Source organism: Oryctolagus cuniculus, chromosome 7 (genome assembly GCF_964237555.1).
Source record: "Oryctolagus cuniculus chromosome 7, mOryCun1.1, whole genome shotgun sequence".
NCBI classification, from domain to species: Eukaryota; Metazoa; Chordata; class Mammalia; order Lagomorpha; family Leporidae; genus Oryctolagus; species Oryctolagus cuniculus.
In genome coordinates this window covers 86477206-86497175 of record NC_091438.1, presented here as the reverse complement: position 1 = coordinate 86497175, position 19970 = coordinate 86477206, and the positions used below count along the sequence as shown (strand labels likewise).

Sequence of the window (19970 nt, the reverse complement as noted above, 5' to 3'; positions counted from 1 at the left end):
TGTTGTAGCACTATTCACAATAGCAAAGATATGGAATCAACTTAGATGTCCATAAATAATGAGTGGAGATATATATATATATGTATGTACACACACACACACACATATATGAGTGGAATATTACTCAGCCATAAAAAAGAATGAAATCTTGACATCTCCAACAAAATGAACAGAATTGGAGTTCATTATGTTAAGTGAAATAAGCCAGATAGGGAAAGATAAATACCAGATATTTTCTCTCATATGTGCAAGTTTTATATATATGAACACATATATGGTTAAAAAGATGTGGATGTTATATTATTTATATTATTTTGGTGCATACATGCTTATAAATGTTGTTCTCACTGAATTATACTCTTTACATAATAATATATACTTCTTTCATCATTTTATAATCTTTGTTATGAATTCTATATTATGTGACACCCATGCTTTAAACAAATAGTAAATTTGTATCTAGAGATCATGTTTACAAATGAAATGAATGTCACACAATACTAAAAATTATTAAATCTGTGTGTGCTCATTGAACTCACATTTTTAATTTTTCAGTATTATCAAATATTTTTAAGTAAAAACACAGGAAACCCTATAATTTAAAAAAAAGTAAAAAATAATTTGAAAGTATAAAATGAAAAAAACACACTGTTAACCCAAAATGACTGACATGGCATGTCCTAGTAAAATTACTACATTTTAAAGGAAAAGGAAAAAATTCTTTGCAAAAGAAATCTATGCAAAAATATTATGAATCTTATCAGATAATGAAAAATAGATCTATCTCCAGACCTTTTGACAGCAACCCTTCATGCATAAAATTGAGCAACACTTAAGATACCAAAGAAAATGTAAACCAAGAATTTATTATCCCAAAAATGACTTTTGAATATAAAGGGCACAAGCTGTTATCCACATACACGAACCCAGAGAATATTGTTCCTCTCAGGCTTTCCTGAGGAATTGACCTCAGAGCTTGTTCGGGACAGCAGCCTAAGTGATGTAAGAGACAATGGCTCCAGACTGCTAGTGAGCCCTGAAGCGTTTCCTGCAAGGACCGCGAGTAAGAGAGCTGAGAGGGAGGGAACTCTGCCAGTGTGGAGACAGCAAAACCATACATCAGGGAAGAGAAGAGAACGGGACCAACACATACAGAAGCTTTAACTATGTTCAGTCATCATAATTGATGGTGATAGTCTTAGTATTATTCTGAGACTGCTGTGTATATAATGTAAGGTAATTTTGAGATTAATTATAGGCTATTCCAAATCTCTTATACCTAGTAGCCTTAAGATCCAGAATTCTTGCTATGTGAGAAAAGTCTTGAATTTTGAATGGAAAATGCAAGTAGAGATACATGAAGTATTTTATCTTTAAGAAACAAATTCAAGGGGTCTTCAAAAACTTCACGGAGGGGCTGGCATTAGGGCATAATGGGTTATGCCACCACCTGAAACGCCAGCATTCCATATAGGTGCTGGCTTGAATCTCGGCTGCTTTGCTTCTGATCCAGCTCCCTGCTAATGCACCTGGGAAAGCAGTGAAACATGGCCCAAGGGCTTGGCACCCTGCAAGCATGTGGGAAACTCAGATGAAGCTCTTGGCTCCTGGCTTCAGCCTGGTCTACCCTGGCTTTTGCAGCCATTTGGGGAGTGAACCAGCAGATGGAAGATCTCTCTCTCTCTCTTTGCCTCTCCCTCTTCCTCTGTAACTCTGCCTTTTGAATAAATAATATAAATAAATCTTTTAAAAAAGAAACAGCCAATTTGAAGCATTTCTCACCCGTCAACACCAACAACAACAAAGGAGTAAAGCTTCAGAAATGACAGTGAGCACCACGCGGGAGGGGGCAGCCGTGATTGCTGTCACACCACAGCAGGTGCAGAAATTGCTGGAGTGGCTGGCAAAGTTCGTTTCCTTGACTTGGGTGGTGTTGACTACAGGGTGTTGGGCTGATAATCCTTCCTTAAGCTGTATATTTCTTTTGTGTGATCTTTTGTGTTTTTGTTTGATTTCACAATAAAAGGTTACGAGAAATTACTGTTGATGGAATGACAGTATTTAAACCTCTTGGGCCTTAGCTCCTTTGCCTGACCCATAAAGAAATCACTTTCCATGTTCACTCTGGAATTTACTTTACAGCCCAAATAATATTGACCTTAGAGTAGCTGTTTGTCATGGTTATGGGGAATGACTGCATCCGATGTAATTCTCTGGCCAATGCTGAATTCATGTTCCAGGGGGAATGGAAGCAGCAGGGAGAACTGGCTGAATTTGGACACCAAGCTGCCCAACAAATACAGGGTCTCACCAGGAACCCATCAAGAAAGAGGAGGAAGGTGTGAAGGCAGGGTCCTCCCCAGCAATAAAACCTCCTTTCTCTCCGTTGGATGTGGGTCTTTCATCACCACACTGTCCTGCCTAAGACTGCAGTCCGTATATTGCGAACTCTGCTGAGAACCATCGTGGATTCCAGCTTCAACCCCTTGTTTCAGCCCACATAAAGGAGAGCCTTGGTCGGGGGGCTTGAGTGATGCCACCTGGCCAGGTCCAGTTCCTCTGAAACTGTGTGCTCAGTGAGTGCTGGGTCAGGACAGAAGGTGGGACAGCCTTACTGGACTGGCTGTACCCCTGATTGACAACAATCTGGCCTCACCTCTGTGGCAGCCAGGCCAGGGCACGTGGGCTGTCAGTGTTGGGGTTAGAGTATGGACAACGGTACCACAGAGGGAATCATGAGGATGCCTGAAACCACTCACCTGGTTGGAGAACATTTATGTCCCTTGTTTCTCTTCCTTATTCTTTCTTTTTTCTTTTTGGAAAATATTTATCTATTTATTTGAAAGTCATTGTTACACAGAGAGAGGAAAAGAGAAAGAGAGAGAGAGAGACAGAGAGGAAATTGAGATTGATTCTATTTGCTGGTTCACTGCCCAAATGGACACAATGGCTGGGGCTGAGCCAGGCTGAAGCAAGGAGCCAGGAGCTTCTTCTGGGTCTCCCATATGGGTGCAGGAGCCCAAGGTCTCAGGTCATCCTCTGTTGCTTTTCCAGGCACAACAGCAGAGAGCTGGATCAGAAGTGGAGCAGCCAGGACTTGAACTGGAGTCCATATGGGATGCCAGCATCACAGGCAGTGGCTTTACCTGCTATGCCACAACGCTGGCCCCAACCAAAGGCTTATATTCATGTTCCCTAATAGCCAGCAATTCTGCTCTCAGATGTGCCACAGATATTTGACATGGTTGGTCACATGACAAGTATAAAATTATCCAAGTAGAATTCTGTATGAAAGTACTATATTGAAATAACCCCACTGCACCACCTTCTGAAGAAGGGATGAATTGTTATCCACACTGTGAAACCCCAGGCAAGGTGACAGTGAAGAACCCCCGGCTTCACACGATAACATGGAAGAATCCTCAGACACACACATTGTGGGAAGGAGCCAGCATGGTTCCCCCAAGGGAGCAGCAGGATGTTTCTGCTGATGGATCGACGCTGCCCTGGAACATTCTTGCGTGGAGAATGGAGCTACAGTATCATGGAGAGGAGGGAGATGCTGAAGCCGGGGATGGAGTCTGCAGCTGGGAGAATTTCAGATTCTGACCTGTGGTTTGCAGCATGAGAGTCTGAGGCTAACATCAGAACTGAGGCCAGCAAACCTCCTGCCATAGGCCTTGAACTGGGAACTCTCAGGACTGAGGTGGAAAGACACAGAAAGTTCTCCACTGTTGGAATCCCCAAAGGCTAGAGAGGAGCTGCAGGAACCCGAGAGGAACAACAGGACTGGCTGAAGCAGGCAATGTGTCTTCAAAGGCCTCATCTCCTAAAACCACCACCCTGGGCATTAAGTTGAGGCTGGGGTGGGATTGGAGGTAAACATTCTATCTACAACATCAACAGCCCAGTCTACTTCCTGAAGTGGAGAGACTTATCCACGCTTCCCCTCTCCGTGTTAGCAGCCAGCATGACACATGAGCTGCACCTCTTGGAAGCAGAAGCTTCCAAAGACACTGCTCTCCTGTCCACAGTGAACAGGGCCCTCTTAATGGCTGCACATCTTACTGTGAGAGCACATAAGGCTCTCGTGTTCTCCCCAGAAAACCTCTCCCGTCAGGCCCCACTATAGGAAGAATCACTTCCAACTTGGCTTTGTGGAGAAAGGTTCCAAACTGCCAATAGCATGAAACAAAATGCAGAATGTATCCTTCATTACCAGAGTGAACTAATTTTCAGTTGCCTCTTCTGTATCTCTGTGAGGACTGCAGGGTGCCGCTCTCCACAGCTGGCATCTCAAGTGAGTCACTATTGGGAATAAGCACCTCTAACTCAGGGACAGAATGAAGACAGTTTCTGTAAGTCCCTATGTTCACAGTTTGAAGGCTTGCTTTGTGCAGATGTTAATACTAATTTGTGGCTTTAAAACACTGCTTCCATTGCACCAATGTACCCTTCCAATTTCCCCTGTGGAGGTTTTTGTCTATGGCATTACTCAACTGCCTCAACACCAATCCTCACCTGACAGCAAGAAACAGTCTACTCTTCAATATGCAAGAACGCAGGGGGAGGGCAGGCGAACTTCTCAGTAGAAAGAAGGACTACATTTGTAAGGAAGAGGAAATAAAGATGGATAACTGATAAAGATAGATGATAGTTAAAAAGATATAATTTTTGTATAATATCTATCAATTATTACTAATCAAAATGTGTTGTGTCTATTATGTGCTTATACTCTGCTAGGATGCTGCAGACATGATACTGAGTAAAACATGGTCCCCAACTTCAGACTTCTAGTTTTCTAATGAGAGCTAGTACAGAGTGATATAACATGTGGTTTTTTCACTAATCTTTTACCATTCCACGTTTATCTAGGTTCATCATTCATGTGAGCTTCAGTCTCTCCTTTTAGCTTATGAGAAGCATAGACTTAAATTTCTATTCCTTTGCCCCAGGATTATATTCCTGAGACATTCTCTTGGGGCATTCGCCAAAAGAGGAGCAAACACAGAAAAGCAACACTGACGTGGTAGGGGTACCAAGTCTACAGGCAAATCAGCGTGTCATTATTTGACACAGTGGAGGAATAGATAATGATTTACAATCATGACTGCTTTCCTTGGAGGGTGGGCCATCTTTTCAGCAGAATCCTTTCTTGGGAGCTGAGTCTGGAAGCAGAAGCTAGAGTTTAATTGTGAGAAGAACTGGGAGTTTGTCATGGCAACGCTTTGGGAAAAGTAGGGAAGAGGCAAGAGGTGAGGCCAAGAAGGAAGGAATTGGAGTGGAGCTGCAGGAGCAGAGAGGGGCTGGGATGCTGTGTGAGTGAAATGGCCAGGGAACCACCCTGGTGGTGGAGCCACCAAAAGGGTGCCACTGGGGGTCAATGTGAAGTTGTTCCGTGGTTGCAATGAGGCATAACCCCAGCTCTGCCACATCCCCTTCAGTGAAGTCTGCATTCGCGTGCCTGCCTTGTATGAATGGTTACTGGAGGGTGTGGTGGAGAGAACAGTGACCCTTAGTCTAAGTTGCCCTAAGCCCTGGAATCTGTGATGATGCGAGATGACTTTGCAAGTATGATTAAGTTTGGGATCTGGAGGAAGGAAGATGAACCTGGATTATGTGGGTAAGCCTGGTGCAATCATGGGGATCCTTACAAGTGGGGGTGGGGGGTGGGCAGGCAAAGAGAGCCAGGGGGACTGTGATAGGAACACAGCCCCTCTGTCTTAGAAGCTGAGGAAGGGGGCTGCAGGCACAGGGAAAGGCAAGGAAACAGATCTGCTGTGGGTCATCCAGGAAGGAGGGCTGCCCTGTAGACGGATGCATTTCACCCCCACGAGTTTCATGTTGGACTTCTGAGCTCCAACACTGCAGGTAATAAATGTGTGCTGCTAAAGCCACTGAGTGTGTGGCCATTTGTTACAGCAGCAGTAGCAGCAGACTACTAATGGTGGGAGAGCAGAGTGCCAAGATGGAGAAATCTAAGTACCATGTGGGGACAGTGGCTAGATCAGAGGTTGACTCCCAGGGCATTTCCAAGTCAGAAAGGTCAGCTTGAGTCAGACAGTGAGGATCCAAATGAGAGATGGATGACCTTCGGCACCCATCGCTGGGCCTTGGAAAGCAGCAAGCAGAGTTCAGAAGCTGAGAGCATGTATGTACTAAAGGATCCCTGGAAGGATGCCCAGCACTGTCTCAGGGGCTTGGCTGAAACGAAGCTCCTACCCTGCACATGACAGACAAATCTTGCAAATCAATCTTCCTACGGTCAGCAGGTGATCAGGAGCAGCTGACCCCTCTCAAGTGCAGTAATTCCCAGAGGAGGGAACTGGACATTTGGTGACTCCCGCACAAAGGAGAATTAGCAGACCCCAAGGAGGGCACCGTGAGGATGCAGGGAATGCTTTCACAACAAGGGTCCGCTCTGATCTCACAAAGCCAGACACTGACCCAGCTGACAGAGCGGGAAGCAGAAACCTGGTCTCTGGCCTCTGTCCATGATCCTGGAGGAAACACAGATCAATCTCTCAACCTCCTCTTCACTCCACTTCCAGGAAACCTGTCAAATCAGAAAGCAACAACCTATGGAAATGAGTGTTTAGGACCTTGTGGTTCTCTAAGCGTGCCTTTCAATTGTCAGGGTATTATTACCGAAATAGGAACATTGTAATTACTTGAGCATTATTACAATACACAAAGTGACTTAAGCAGTAAAAAAGCTTTGATGAATTAGTAGTTCCTCTGATTCTTACAGTTTTGCAACTCATGTGCAAAGACATATTTTTAAAGTTTTCAGGTTCATGGAAAAGCTGCTATTGTTCTAAGATCTTTGCTTTCTGACTCCAAATCAGTGTCCCCTATTGCTTTCTGGACACTCTACCGGCAAGTCCCACTAGCTTCACTTCCAACTCAATGTGTTCCACCTTGAGACTCAACCTCTTTTACTCCTGGCTTGCTCTTCCTTTTTTTGTGTTTCATATCTGAGTGACTGGCCTTTCTGCCCATTCGGTCATACCCACTCAAAAATGTGGGCATGTCCTACCATCACTCTTTATGTCCATGTAACTTTAAGTATTACCATAACAATCACGATAATGGAAACTATGTTTTGAGTGTCTATGTATTCTAGGCATCTTAGATATATTAAAGCTAATCCTTACAAATCCTGCAAAATCTGGACTATAATCCTTACTTTATAGTCAAAGAGCCTGAGATTCAGACACATTTCTCCAAGATACACCTGCTAAGAGGTAGCAGTTGGGATCAGGATTTGGAGCCACATCTGAATCTTACGCATTTTCTGCTGCACAGGCTGCTACCAATAGGTCTGCCAAATATTCCTGTTAAGCATCACTATTATCTGCCTACTCCTCTCCATCCACACGGCTGTTTTCTACCTTACTTTATGCTTTCATTGATTCTTGCTCAGTTTGACATCAGAGCCTCCTCACCAGTCTGTCTACCTCCAGTCCTGCTGTGTTCCCAACAAATGTCTCTAGTGATGTAATGACAACCTGATGGATCATCAACTAGTTCCTGTGTGCTCACTGTGGGCCCCTAAATCAGAATCTCCCAGCCTATGTATCTGTGTTAGGAGCAAAGCCTCCACCCCAAACACACATGTTGATTTTTATGGTGATCCAGTACAGCCAAAGGCATTTCTAAGAAGGAAACTCCCAGCTCAAAATTCCCATGACTGCTGGTCACCCACAGAATAAACTGTGTATCTCTTAACTTGACACAGAAGGGTCTTTTGTGATTCAGCTACAACTCACCCTTCATCGTATGCTGGCACACAGCGGTCACTCAGCAAATTAAATGCACAACACGGTAGGCAGGATAATGCACCCCCAAGATATCCAGGCCCAGATCCCCAGAACCTGGGACTATGTTATCTTGTGTGGCAAAAAGACTTGGTAGATGTGATTGAGGTTATAGCCTGGAGAAGGGAGAGAAACTTGGGTTACGCGGTGGGCCCAATCTAATCACAGCGAAGCTTCTCCAGCTGTGGTCAGAGAGAGATTCCATGGTGGGAGAGGGATTAGAAGGACAGAACCCGAGGAGCCTAGGCCCACCTTGGCTGGTGTTGCAGATGGAGGAAGGGAGCCATGAGGCACTAACTGCTACTCTCTCAATGCTGAAAAGGGTAAGGAAAGAAATTCTCCCTGAGCTTCTGGAAAGAAATGCAGCCCTGCCCCATGCCTTCCTTTTGTCTCATATCAAACTTCGGGCCTTCAGAATTGTGAGACAATACATTAGTGCTGTTTGCTGCTAAGTTGATGTTTATTTTCTAAAACAGCAGTGAAAACAATAATCCACACGGTTTTCTGACAGTGGCCTTCCCAATCACACTTCATGCATGTACCGCTGCCTGGAGTGCTGTCAGGCCCACTTGGAAAATTCCTACCTACTTGTCCAAACCCAGCTAAACACGGCTGACCCCTTAGGCATGTAAGCATGCTCCTTCAGCTCCAACAGCACCTGACCGCGTACTCAGAAGTGCTGATACCCTATTGTGCAGTTACCTACATCCCCCATTCTCCTTAGGGCTAAGATCTTGCCTTGCTTCTTTTGTGTTCCTGTTCTGGCATGGTGCCTTGTATACAGTCACTGTTGCCACATATTTGCTGGGTAATAACTATAGAGATATTGAAGGAATTGTATTCTCCAAGTACCTCATGTCAGCCAATTAACATAGATTCTATGAAGTCCGGTCATTAGAATATCAAGATTTTAAATATCAAAGGTAAAGATTCACAGGTTATTAAACTCATCCTTTTTTAAATCAGATTTTTATTTTCCTTATATGAACAGCATTTATGTCTATCATTTACTCCGCTGGCCTTCCTTCCACCCAGCACTTAGTAAGAGTCTACCACGTCCCTATGCCAAGTGTTGCGGTTGTGAAGATGGGTTAGACGGCCTGCACTGGGAGGTGAGAACCGAGGCACGACCTGCATTCTACAACACTGTGAAGCAGGCTTCTGCGAGACGGTGCTGGTGCGCGAAACAGGAGTTTATGGAGTCTAGCAAAACCCCGCTAGTGGCAGAAGTCATGTATTTGCATGCAATTCCAGCACAAAGTCCTGAAGAACTTTAACACACTCCACAGCTTTCTGAGGCTCTGGATGACTCCCTGGCACAAATGTGTCATGGTGTTTGGACTTGCGTTTTTCCTGCCCGCACATAATTGAGAGTGGTGTTCTAAAGCTGCTTTGGCCAGCCAGGGGAGGACTTGTGTGCACAGGCACGAGCTGGAGAATTTGGAATATTTTAGTGTTACTCCAAAAACGCATCTGTTTTCCAAAATATATACTCTTGGGGCTGGCACTGTGGCACAGCGGGTTAAAGCCTCCACTTGCAGTGTCAGCATCCCATATGGGTGCCAGTTTGAGTCCCGGCTGCTCCACTTTCAATCCAGCTCTCTGCTATGGCCTGGGAAAGCAGTAGAAGATGGCCCAAGTCCTTGAGCCCCTGCACCTGCATGGGGGACCTCGAGAAAGCTCCTGGCTCCTGGCTTTGGATAAGCTCAGCTCTAGCCGTTGAAGTCATTTGGGGAGTGAACCAGCAGATGGAAGACCTCTCTCTCTCTCTGGCTCTACCTCTCTCTGTAACTCTGGCTGTTGGGGCCATTTGGGTCGTGAACCAGCAGATGGAGGATCTCTCTCTCTCTCTCTCTCTCTCTCTCCTTTTCTCTCTGTAAATCTCTCAAATAAATAAAACAAATCTTTAAAAAAGTAAAAGGGACTTAGAATTCTTGATCCAAGAATTTAAGAAAGGTTGCCTATTATTGTGGCCAGCATTGTGGCATAGCAGGTAAAGCTGCCACCTGTGACACTGGCATCTCATATGGGCACTAGTTCAAGCCCCAGCTGTTCTACTTCTGATCCAGCTCCCTGATAATGTCCCTGGGAAAGCAGTGGAAGATGGCCCAGGTGCTTGAGCACCTGCATCCACATGGGAGACCTGGAAGCAGCTAGAGTATGGGGTTGAGACAAAAGGGAGACAGATCACAAACAACCAGAACAGGTGTATTCAGAGACAAACCTGAGAGGGACCTACTCCAGGCAAGGGTGGAGGGCCCCATTCTCTTACAGGCTGGAGTTTATGTAGTTGAGGCAGCTGAGAGTCATGCATAGGTGGGCATTAGGCAAAGCTGAACTGGTTTGTGGGAGCTGCTTTGGTGTGCATGCGCTAACAGCTGAGGCAAGGGTGGGCTGGCTGGGAAGTTTCTCAATGGAGCAGCAGTTGGGATCTGCTCTCAGTCAGGCAGGCCTGGAACTGAAAAGCCGTGGGGTGCTTTAGATCTGCTCTCACTCTCCATCAGTCCTGACTCCGAGGATAGCTAGGAAGAAGAGGCGTCATGTCTTTTCTCAAGCCACTTCCCGCTGAAGAAGGGTGGTGCATCCGTTCTTTGGATCAGATTGATTGGAGAAGAGCAGTCTTGTGATGTTCCTGTATGATGGCTCAGGACTCAGCAGTCACTGGTTCCTTCTAGAACTTTTGGTATGTTGATTATACATGGTAGGAATAAAAACACTCTGATTATGAGGAAGAAAGGAGACAGAAAAGACATCAGCCAGCTATATCCAAAATGATGAGGTGGGCTATTTTCAGAATAGATTTCATTAGTGCATTTTTAATACATTCAGTCTCCTCTTTTACCACACCTGACTTACTGGTGTAAAAGCCACACTTTTCACTGAGAAAGAGGCAAAGTCCTCCTTTATCGGCAGCGAGGAGGTCTAATCCTTGGCAGTTTTGAAGAACCAGTGCTGCCAAGGGATCTATCTGGTTCTGGAGGTGAGACAATTGTACTAGTTCACCTATGTTTTCTTTGAGTCAGCGAGGTATGTCTTCGATTGGGTTTGCCTTGTATGCAATGATTGCCAACCTGGCTACTCCCGTCCCAACTCCTGCTGGGACTTGCCAGCCGTCAGTGGAGGAATGTGTACAGATCCAACATAAAGAGGGACTGGGGTGATATCTGAAGAACAGAGAAGAAACATTGACGATAAGTATGTAGGGATTTTGGTGGGGAGGTTTGATTTCTCAATGAGGTCCTTCATGCCAACACCAGAGACAGAGGAAGGAGGGAGTGGTATTCATTTAAAACAGACAAACTAGCCCCCGCATGCACCAAGAAAGAGATCCACTTGCCAGACACTGTTCCCCATCACCCTCGGGTCTGTGGACTTGTCTGTGATGGGCACTATTGAACCTGTGCTTCCTCATTCTCTTAAGTTTAACAGAAATGAGATGTCCTGTGTCAGAGCTTGTGGAATAGAGGGTTGCTCCAAATGGGGAGGGTGTCCCCCTGGGGGCAGTCCATTTTCCAGTGTCCCACTGTCAGCAGTTGGGAGCTGGTTTGGTGGGAGGCCTTGGGCTGGAGTAGGCCTTGACTCAACACACCCAGTATTGCCACATCAAAAACAGGTTCCTGGAGGGTTAGGGGTTTGGTGGATTATAGAGGTAAGCTTTAATATTTCAGTCTTTCATTCTGTATGCCTATTGTTAAAGATGCAAAAGGCCATATTCATGAGGTCCTTTTGGGAGTTTGAGGACCCTCCTTCAGCTTGTGGGTTTCGCACTGGATGTCTGGGGCCAACTGGGATATAAAGTGGAGATGTGAGAACAACTGTCCTTCTCTGGAATTGGGATCAATGTTGGAATACTCCCCATTGCCTCTGTAAGGCGGGACATAAAGAGGGCATGGTTTTCTTCCGGCCCCTTTATGATTTTGTGAAGTCTGTCATAGCTGAACTGCTTGTAGATATTTTTATCCATAACCACCAATAGGCAGGAAATCATGATATTGAACCCATATCCCAGGGTCTCTGGGTTGGTAGGTCCAATCTGGGGTAGGTGAGGCCCTAGGGATGGCCCAAGCCACCATTGCAGGTGTATCTGGGTCCTGGTGTTATAACTCATCTGCGTGCTGTTTGGCAGCATGCCAAATGCATTCCCATTCATCTGAAGTTGGAGTGGAGGATGGCCCGAGATAGAGGTCCCGCCAAGTTAGGCTGTAGGACTGGATCAGGCAAAGAAATCCCTTACAGTCTTTGGAGGAGTTCCCTGAAAGTGAGCCTAAATGCTCTTATTTTGCTAAGATCTGATCAGGAAAAAGGGACGTGGACCTAATGGGACCTTCTGCTCCAGGCAGCTCCCATAAAGGGAGAACAGGTTGGGCTGTTGGCCTCTGAAGCCAGTAAGGAGGAGGTGAGGGGTGGGGGTCAGGCACAGGGCAGATGGAGGTGAGGGGTGGGGGTGAGGCACAGGGCAGATGGAGGTAAGGAGGAGGTGAGGGGTGGGGTCAGGCACAGGGCAGATGGAGGTGAGGGGTGGGGGTCAGGCACAGGGCAGATGGAGGTGAGGGGTGGGGGTCAGGCACAGGGCAGATGGAGGTAAGGAGGAGGTGAGGGGTGGGGGTCAGGCACAGGGCAGATGGAGGTAAGGAGGAGGTGAGGGGTGGGGGTCAGGCACAGGGCAGATGGAGGTAAGGAGGAGGTGAGGGGTGGGGTCAGGCACAGGGCAGATGGAGGTAAGGAGGAGGTGAGGGGTGGGGGTCAGGCACAGGGCAGATGGAGGTAAGGAGGAGGTGAGGGGTGGGGGTCAGGCACAGGGCAGATGGAGGTAAGGAGGAGGTGAGGGGTGGGGGTCAGGCTCAGGGCAGATGGAGGGTCCAGAGGGTCCATAAGTCAATGGGGTGGAGATCTGTTGGCCAGGACAGTGTTTCAGAGGGGACTGGTCGAGGAAGGAAGTGGTGGGGTGGAGGGTTTGGTGCAGGGTCATTCCTCTATGAGAACAGGCAGGTCAAGATCACAGAGAAGATTCGAGGAGAGGGAAATGGTGGGTGCAGGTTTCCAGGCCCCCTTCCTCCACGAGGAGAACCTGACTGTAAAGGGAGGGTGACCTCAGAGGAGAAAAAAGGCCTGAACATAAGGGATCTCTGACCATTTGCCATTTCTCTGGGTGAAGCTGTCAAGGTTGCAGAGAATTTGGAAATCCAAAGTACCAAATTCTGACCACAGGGAATCATCATCCATTTTATATTGAGGCCAAGATGTAGTACAGAACAAAATCAATTATTCTGGTTCTACCTCCTTTTCAAGCCCAAGGCCAACAGACTTTTTAAAATAGGCCAAGGGTGAGTCAGGAAGAATTCAAGAAATTTTGGAGCCCATGGAACAGGCAGAATAAGGCCAGGGTTGGGCCCTCGCCTCACTCGGGCAGCTCCCCAGGGGAGGAGCCAATTGCAACCAGAATCTTCCCCCAGAGAAGAGAGAACCCCAACATTCGAGACAGGCATCCTTAGTCCGCAACATGGGATAAATTCCCCCAACACCTTCTGAAGGTCTCCCCTTCTTCTCCCCGCCCCACCTTTTAAAAAAAGATTTATTTATTTATTTGAAGCCGAAACTGGGAGCCAGGAGCATCATCTGTCTCCCACATGGGTGCTGGTGCCCAAGGACTTGGGCCATCCTCCACTGCTTTTCCAGGCACATTAGCAGGGAGCTGTATCAGAGGTGGAGCAGCTGGGACTTGAACTGCTGTGCATATGGGATGCTTGTGCTGTAGGCAGCAGCCCAACCCATGAGGCCACGGTGCTGTCTCCCCCAGAGTTCTCCGTTTGTTATCTCTGAGGGAAAAAGGAGGGGGAGTGGGCACTACCCTAGACCCTCCAATGGAAGAAGCAATGGCCAGAGTCTGTCCCAGGGGTTTGGGTTGGAGGTCAGGACCAGTGTGGCGTGTGGCAGAGAGATCTGGCAAAAGGTGTCTGGCTGGAGTTTGTGTGAGAACACAAAGACAAGAAGGTGAGGGTGGATTTAACTGGGTCCATCGAGGAAGAAGAGGCAGAATTAAAGAGAGGCTGGAGAGCAAGAAATCTTGGGGGAAGTTCAGTGTGCTGGGAAAGCATGGATGGGAGTCTGCCCAAGGCTGAGGGGCAGCAGGAGAGTCGGATGTCACAGTCAACCCGTGGCAGGCCGGCACCGTGGCTCAATAGGCTAATCCTCTGCCTTGCGGCGCCAGCACACTGGGTTCTAGTCCTGGTCGGGGCGCCGGATTCTGTCCCGGTTGCCCCTCATCCAGGCCAGCTCTCTGCTGTGGCCAGGGAGTGCAGTGGAGGATGGCCCAAGTGCTTGGGCCCTGCACCCGCATGGGAGACCAGGAGAAGCACCTGGCTCCTGGCTTCGGATCAGCGTGGTGCGCTGGCCGCAGTGCACCAGCTGCGACGGCCATTGGAGGGTGAACCAACGGCAAAGGAAGACCTTTCTCTCTGTCTCTCTCTCTCTCTCTCACTGTCCACTCTGCCTTTCAAAAAAAAAAAAAAAAAAAACAAAAAACAAAAAAACAACCAAACAAAAACCCGTGGCCCTTACCTCTGGCGTGCCACAGACAGAAGGGAAGACAAGGGACAGGAAAGAAGGAAAGAGAGCCACGGTCTTCACCCAGAAGGCATCGGAGTTCTTGGCACAGGGCAGGTCCGGATAACCCCCCAGCAGGTGGAGGCAGAGTAGCAAGCTCTTTAGAGAGCAGGTTCTCCCATGACTGCCTACAGCCAGAGGAGAGACCACATTCAGAGACCACAGTGAGCAAGGGCACCAGTCTCTCCAACCCATCCTTGGTTTCGGCACCCCCTGTTAGAGTATAGGAATAAGGCACAGAGAGGCCAAATCATGAACTCACAGCCAGAACAGGTTTATTTGGACACAACCCTGAGAGTGAGCCACACTGCCAGTGAGGGCAGAGAGTGCACAGTGGAGACCCCCATTATCTTACAGACTGGGGCTTTTACATTAAGGCAGCTGCAGGGTGTGAGTGGGTGTGTGTTAGGCGGGGCTGAGCTGGTTGGTGTGGGTTTGTTGGGAGGACACAGGCTAACAGCTGAAGGGAGGCAGAGCTGGTTGAGGAAGATTGCAGGGGGTTGGGAAATTTCTCAATGGCTTTGGCCTGGCGCAGCCCTGGCCGTTGCAGCCATTTAGGGAGTGAACCAGCGGAATTATTATCTGCCTATCTTTCCCTCTCTCTCTGTAATTGTGGCTTTCAAATCAATCAATCAATCAATCAATCAATCTTAGGGAAAAAAAGAGAAAGGTTGCCTACTTGCCAAAAAACTAGGGTAGCTTCTTAAATTTTTTTTGACACACACACAAAGAAGCCAAAGAAATGCTTTGTCTTATACCCAGAAATTGGAAATGATTTGTCTTTGAGAAAGGCACTGAAATTCCGTAGAAGATTCACTTACTCAAAACTGGCATTTGCACATCTGTTACTTTTGCCTGCCTCTCGCCATCCATCGGTCCCTCCCTGTCCTCTCTCTCCTTATGGTCTTTCTTCCCGTCAATTCTTAGTAAGAGCCCAGAGTGCACTGGGGTTATTACCATGGGTAAGACAGCTCCTGTCTCTACCCAAGTCTAGTGGAGCAGAAGACAGAGACAGACAAGTGACAGTCTAAAATGAGAAGGGCCACAGGAATCTCCCCTCACAGCACAGTCCTCTGCAGTCACCTTCCACTTTGTCTGCTTCTCTCAAACCTCTGAAATTCTGCCCCATCAGCAAAATTTCGGTAAGTTTTATATCCTATAGTTTGTTTTATGACAACAGCTGCACGAATATATACAATGCTTATAATCCCAAATATGCTTTGGCAAGGTATTTATATATACCTAAAGTAACAGATGAACCTCAGTACAGTGTGAAAAGCAAACTAAAGTCCTCCCTTGGGAGGGGTGGTTTAAGTCCCCCAGAGGAAGACTGAAACCGTGCATCCAACCATACTTATGATAAAGTGTAACCTACAAATAAGACACATCGTAATAAGCCGGTCAGCATCTCTACTCTTGCACACGGTGGCCGTTATTAAGTAAAACACAGGTTACTTGAGCACACGAACCAGGACACCACCACGGTCCCTCTGGTAACCCAGTGTGGCCCCAGTGACTGGTGGGGCAGCCTGTTCTGGCTGCATAACAGGACAATTCCTACCGCAGGGTGGGCTGCAGGCGACAGTGCGAGATTTCATCAAGCTACTCAGTGTGGTATGCAGTTCAAGTTTCTGAATTGCTTCTGGAATTTTCCATGTTGTACTTTATGACCAAGGTTGACTGTGGGTTACCAAAATCAGAAAAAGCAAGCCAGGGGCTACACCGCTGTACTTAATTGATAACCTTATTCTATTGTCTGGACTCTCCGCTGCCTTCCCTCTACCCTAATAGGAAACCTGAACCCAGGTCCCACGCGCCCGCGCCAGGTCCTCACTACTGTCCCTCTGCGTGGCTCACTCTACCGCCGTCGCTCCCGGGGTCGGCCTAACGGCTCTTCAGAAAGGCCTCCTGGGCGAAGGCGGGCGCCCACGGCCGGTGCAGCCGGTCTCCTTCGGGGCCTCCTCCCGAGGGGTCATCATTTCACCTGTTTACAGAGTCCCTCCTGCTAGCCCGTGAGCCCCGCAGAACATTCTCCAGCCTAACCCGGGGATAGCACGTTTTCCGACACACTGCAGACGCAGAGATATTTGGGGAATAAACAACCTGTCGGGACCGGCGCCCAGAAAGAGCCCCTCACCTTTGCCGAAGCGGGGACGTCTTTGCCCAGACACGAAGGCCGGGGTGCGGGCCAGCAGCGGAGCAACAGCGACACCACGTGGCCGGTCTCCCGCGCGGGTGGCAGAGGCCCAAGCACTTGGGCCACCGCCGGCTGCATCTGAGAATGCCCGTTAGCGGAAGCTGGTTTGCAGGTAGCAGAGTGGCCAGGACTCCAACCAGCGCTCCCATATGGGATGCCAGTGTCCAAAGAAGCAGCTTAACTTGCTGCACCCCAAAAGCATGTCCTAAATGCATGTCCTTTATTTAAAAAAATCATATCATACAAAACTATGTGGACTTTCCTCCCTACACTCTTTCTACTCTACACACCCCCCGGAGCAGTTGGGTGTGCAGTGTGTGTGTGAATGCGTATGTACACACTTATATATGCATAGAAGGCACTTTGAAAAGCTCACGGAAGGGGTGGGCATTTGTTCTTGCAGTTAAGAGGACATCCGCATCCCTTAGCCGAGTGCCTGGTTCGAGTCCTGGCTGTGCTCTTGATTTAGCTCCCTACTAATGCACGCCCTAGGAGGCAGAAGATGACGCTTCAAGTATTTGGGTTCCTGCCACCCATGTGGGAGACCCCGATCAAGTTTGCAGTTCCAGGTTTTGGCCTGACCTAGTGCCAGCTGTTGAGGACATTTGGGGAGTGAACCAACAGAGAAGAGACCTCTCTCTTTCTCTTTGCCTTTCAAATAAACACTTTTTAAAAATATTCATGTAAAATGTAATTAAAAGGTAAGTTTGTTTTGGTAAAAACATGAAGTTCATGCATTTTATTTTATTTTGTATTTTTAAGGATTTATTTATTTATTTGAAAGGCAGAGTTACAAAGAGGCAGAGGCTCAGAGAAAGAGAGAGAGAGAGAGAGAGGTCTTCCATCCACTGGTTCACTCTCCAAATGGCCGCAGAGGCTGCAATGGCCGAAATTGGGCCAATCTGAAGCCAGAAGCCAGGAGCTTCTTTCAGGTCTCCCACGTGGGTGCAGGTGTCCAAGGTCTTGGGCCATCTTCTACTGCTTTCCCAGGCCATAGCAGAGAGCTGGATCGGAAGTGGAGCAGCCAAGACTAGAACTGGCACCCATATGGGATGCTGACACTGCAGGAGGTGGCTTTACCTGCTATGCCACAGCACCAGCCCCCATGGATATATTTTCATCACACACATTTCAAGACCTTTTTGAAGACTGCTTATATATACATTACACAAACCTACAACTGAGGTGTCCAGTTCACTTTGCTATGCAGTTACCTCACAGTACTAGTTCATAGTGCAGTTTGAGTCTCAGACGCAGGCCCACTTGGTCCTGGCTGCTCTGCCTGTCCTGGGAGCCTGCCTCCCCGCCCCCCTCCCCTGGAAGCTGGCGTGGGCACACACCATGGCTGTGCTCCTTGCGTGTTGCATCTGTGTGTCGCAGACACGCTATTTGGATTTGCACCAGGCTTTTCTGCCACCCTGCGCGGCTCTTTGACCAAATGCTCTCTGGAGTTAGGTTACCCGGGTAAAGTCACCTCTCCTTTCACCTCATCTACCTGCCCACCGTCAGCAGCTTCCATGCTGCCTCCTCATCTGCAGTGGGGCACACAGCTCCGCCGGCTCTGCCGGGGCATCTCTCAGGACCGTCCACCAGCCGCCAGCCCTGCTCACCACACTTGCTGGCATCCTGCTGCCTTAACACCCAGGCTTGGCGCTTGCTACACCAGGAGTTCCCAGCTGGGGACAGAGGAGTGCACGTCCTTTGTGCACACACACATTCTGTCTGATTCGCGCTTTGTGTTGGTTACACAGTGACGGCCATTGTGTTTGTGAAGGGAATCGGAACCAGGTCTTTGTGAGGCTGTCAGGGTGGCGGCGGCACAGTGAGGTTGTGTAGTTATATCATGGGACAGCTTCTGTGCCCACCCCTTATCCCTCCCAGCCCACGGATCCTCTACAGCCCCTCGTTTTTCCCTGTAATTCCTCCCACATCACTCAAGAAAGTATTGATTGAGAGCCTAACCCTACGATAGGCAGTGTTGATGGTATGAAGCATTCATGGGGCCAGCCCTTTTCAAAAGGTGCTAATTAGATTTTTCCCCCATATAAAACCCCCTATAGCATTTTATTTCCTAACTCTGCTTCTCACAGTCAACTTCATTTGCCCATTGAATGCAATTTGCTTCTCATGATAAGATTCTATTAAGTGATTATTAAGACATTCTGAGTTCCTCCAGCCTACAATCATTACCTACCTCCTGGGGGTGATCCGAGGAGTAATTAGTTAAAGCTCACTGTTGCCTCCCAGCACCCGGCACTCTAAACAGAAACTGCTTCCACACAGCAATCCGCAAGCTCCAAGCGGAGTCCAGCCAGAGGCCCGGCGCAATCTACTCTCACTGGGATCCCATGAGTCCTTGCTTGAGGAGCCGCCGCGCTGTGTGGAGTAGGTGGAAACAGCACACCGGAAGTTGCCTATATTTATATCAAACTATATCCTTAAGGGTTGATTTTTTTTCTTTTCATTTCTAAACCACGTTATTTGATCGTTCTGATCTTAGTGTTACTAAAGCAAACCCAGAACTTCCACTAAAAACTGAAATATGCTGTAACAAACCAACCCAGCACCCCCTCAAGCCTCTCTTTCCGTCTTTCAGAAATAGCTTACGGATCTCCTGGTACCCGAGGCACTGGGCGAGGATGTGAAGCTACGATGTTCAAAGTCACTGTCACATACTTTATCCGAAACTCACATTCAGTCACAAACCTAGGTAGGACAGAGAAGGAGAAAGAATGTACAAGAGATTTAAAATACCCCAGTGATGAAAGCGCTCAAATCAAATGCCAAAGGCCAGGCCATTTACGTCCCAGGCAGATTAGAAGCATTTAATTAGAGGGGGCAGTGAGTGCTTCAGAGAGCACCCGTGCTGTACATCAGAGCACTGGGTTCGATCCCTGGCTCTGGCTTTTGACTCCAGGTCCTGCCAATGCAGATCCTTGGAGGGAGCAGGTGATAGCTCAAGTAATTGGGCCCCTGCTACCCATATGGAAGAGCTGCACTGAGCTCCCAGCTCCTGACTTCAGCCTGGCCCAGCCCTGCCTGTCTCAGGTATTTGGGGAGTGAACTAGCAGATGGGAAGTCTCTTTCTGTGTCTGTATGTCTCTCTCTATCTGCCTCTCAAATAAATAAATTAAAAATTTAAAAAGTGTTAAATGTATTTTAAAATACTCACTTAGGTATGTGTATGTGTTTCCTGGCACCAGAGTACCTGGACATGGGCGAGTTATGCTGGGGAGAACAGCACACAGTAAGTGACATTAAGAGTCACGTATCGGGGCCGATGTTGTAGCACAGCTGGCTAAACTGCCCCTGCAGCACTGGCATCCCGTTCCGATCCAGCTCTGTGCTCA

General features: G+C 47.9%; 1 long non-coding RNA gene across 1 annotated transcript; it reads right to left on the bottom strand.

Annotated features, from left to right (window-relative positions):
• Positions 1 to 8778: 8778 nt before the first annotated feature.
• Positions 8779 to 18990, bottom strand: LOC127493593 (uncharacterized). The gene is made up of 3 exons (XR_007924007.2): positions 18815 to 18990; positions 14379 to 14551; positions 8779 to 10984 (listed from the first exon to the last, which is right to left on the bottom strand). It is a non-coding gene; the product is annotated as an uncharacterized lncRNA (long non-coding RNA).
• Between the last annotated feature and the right edge of the window lie 980 nt (positions 18991 to 19970).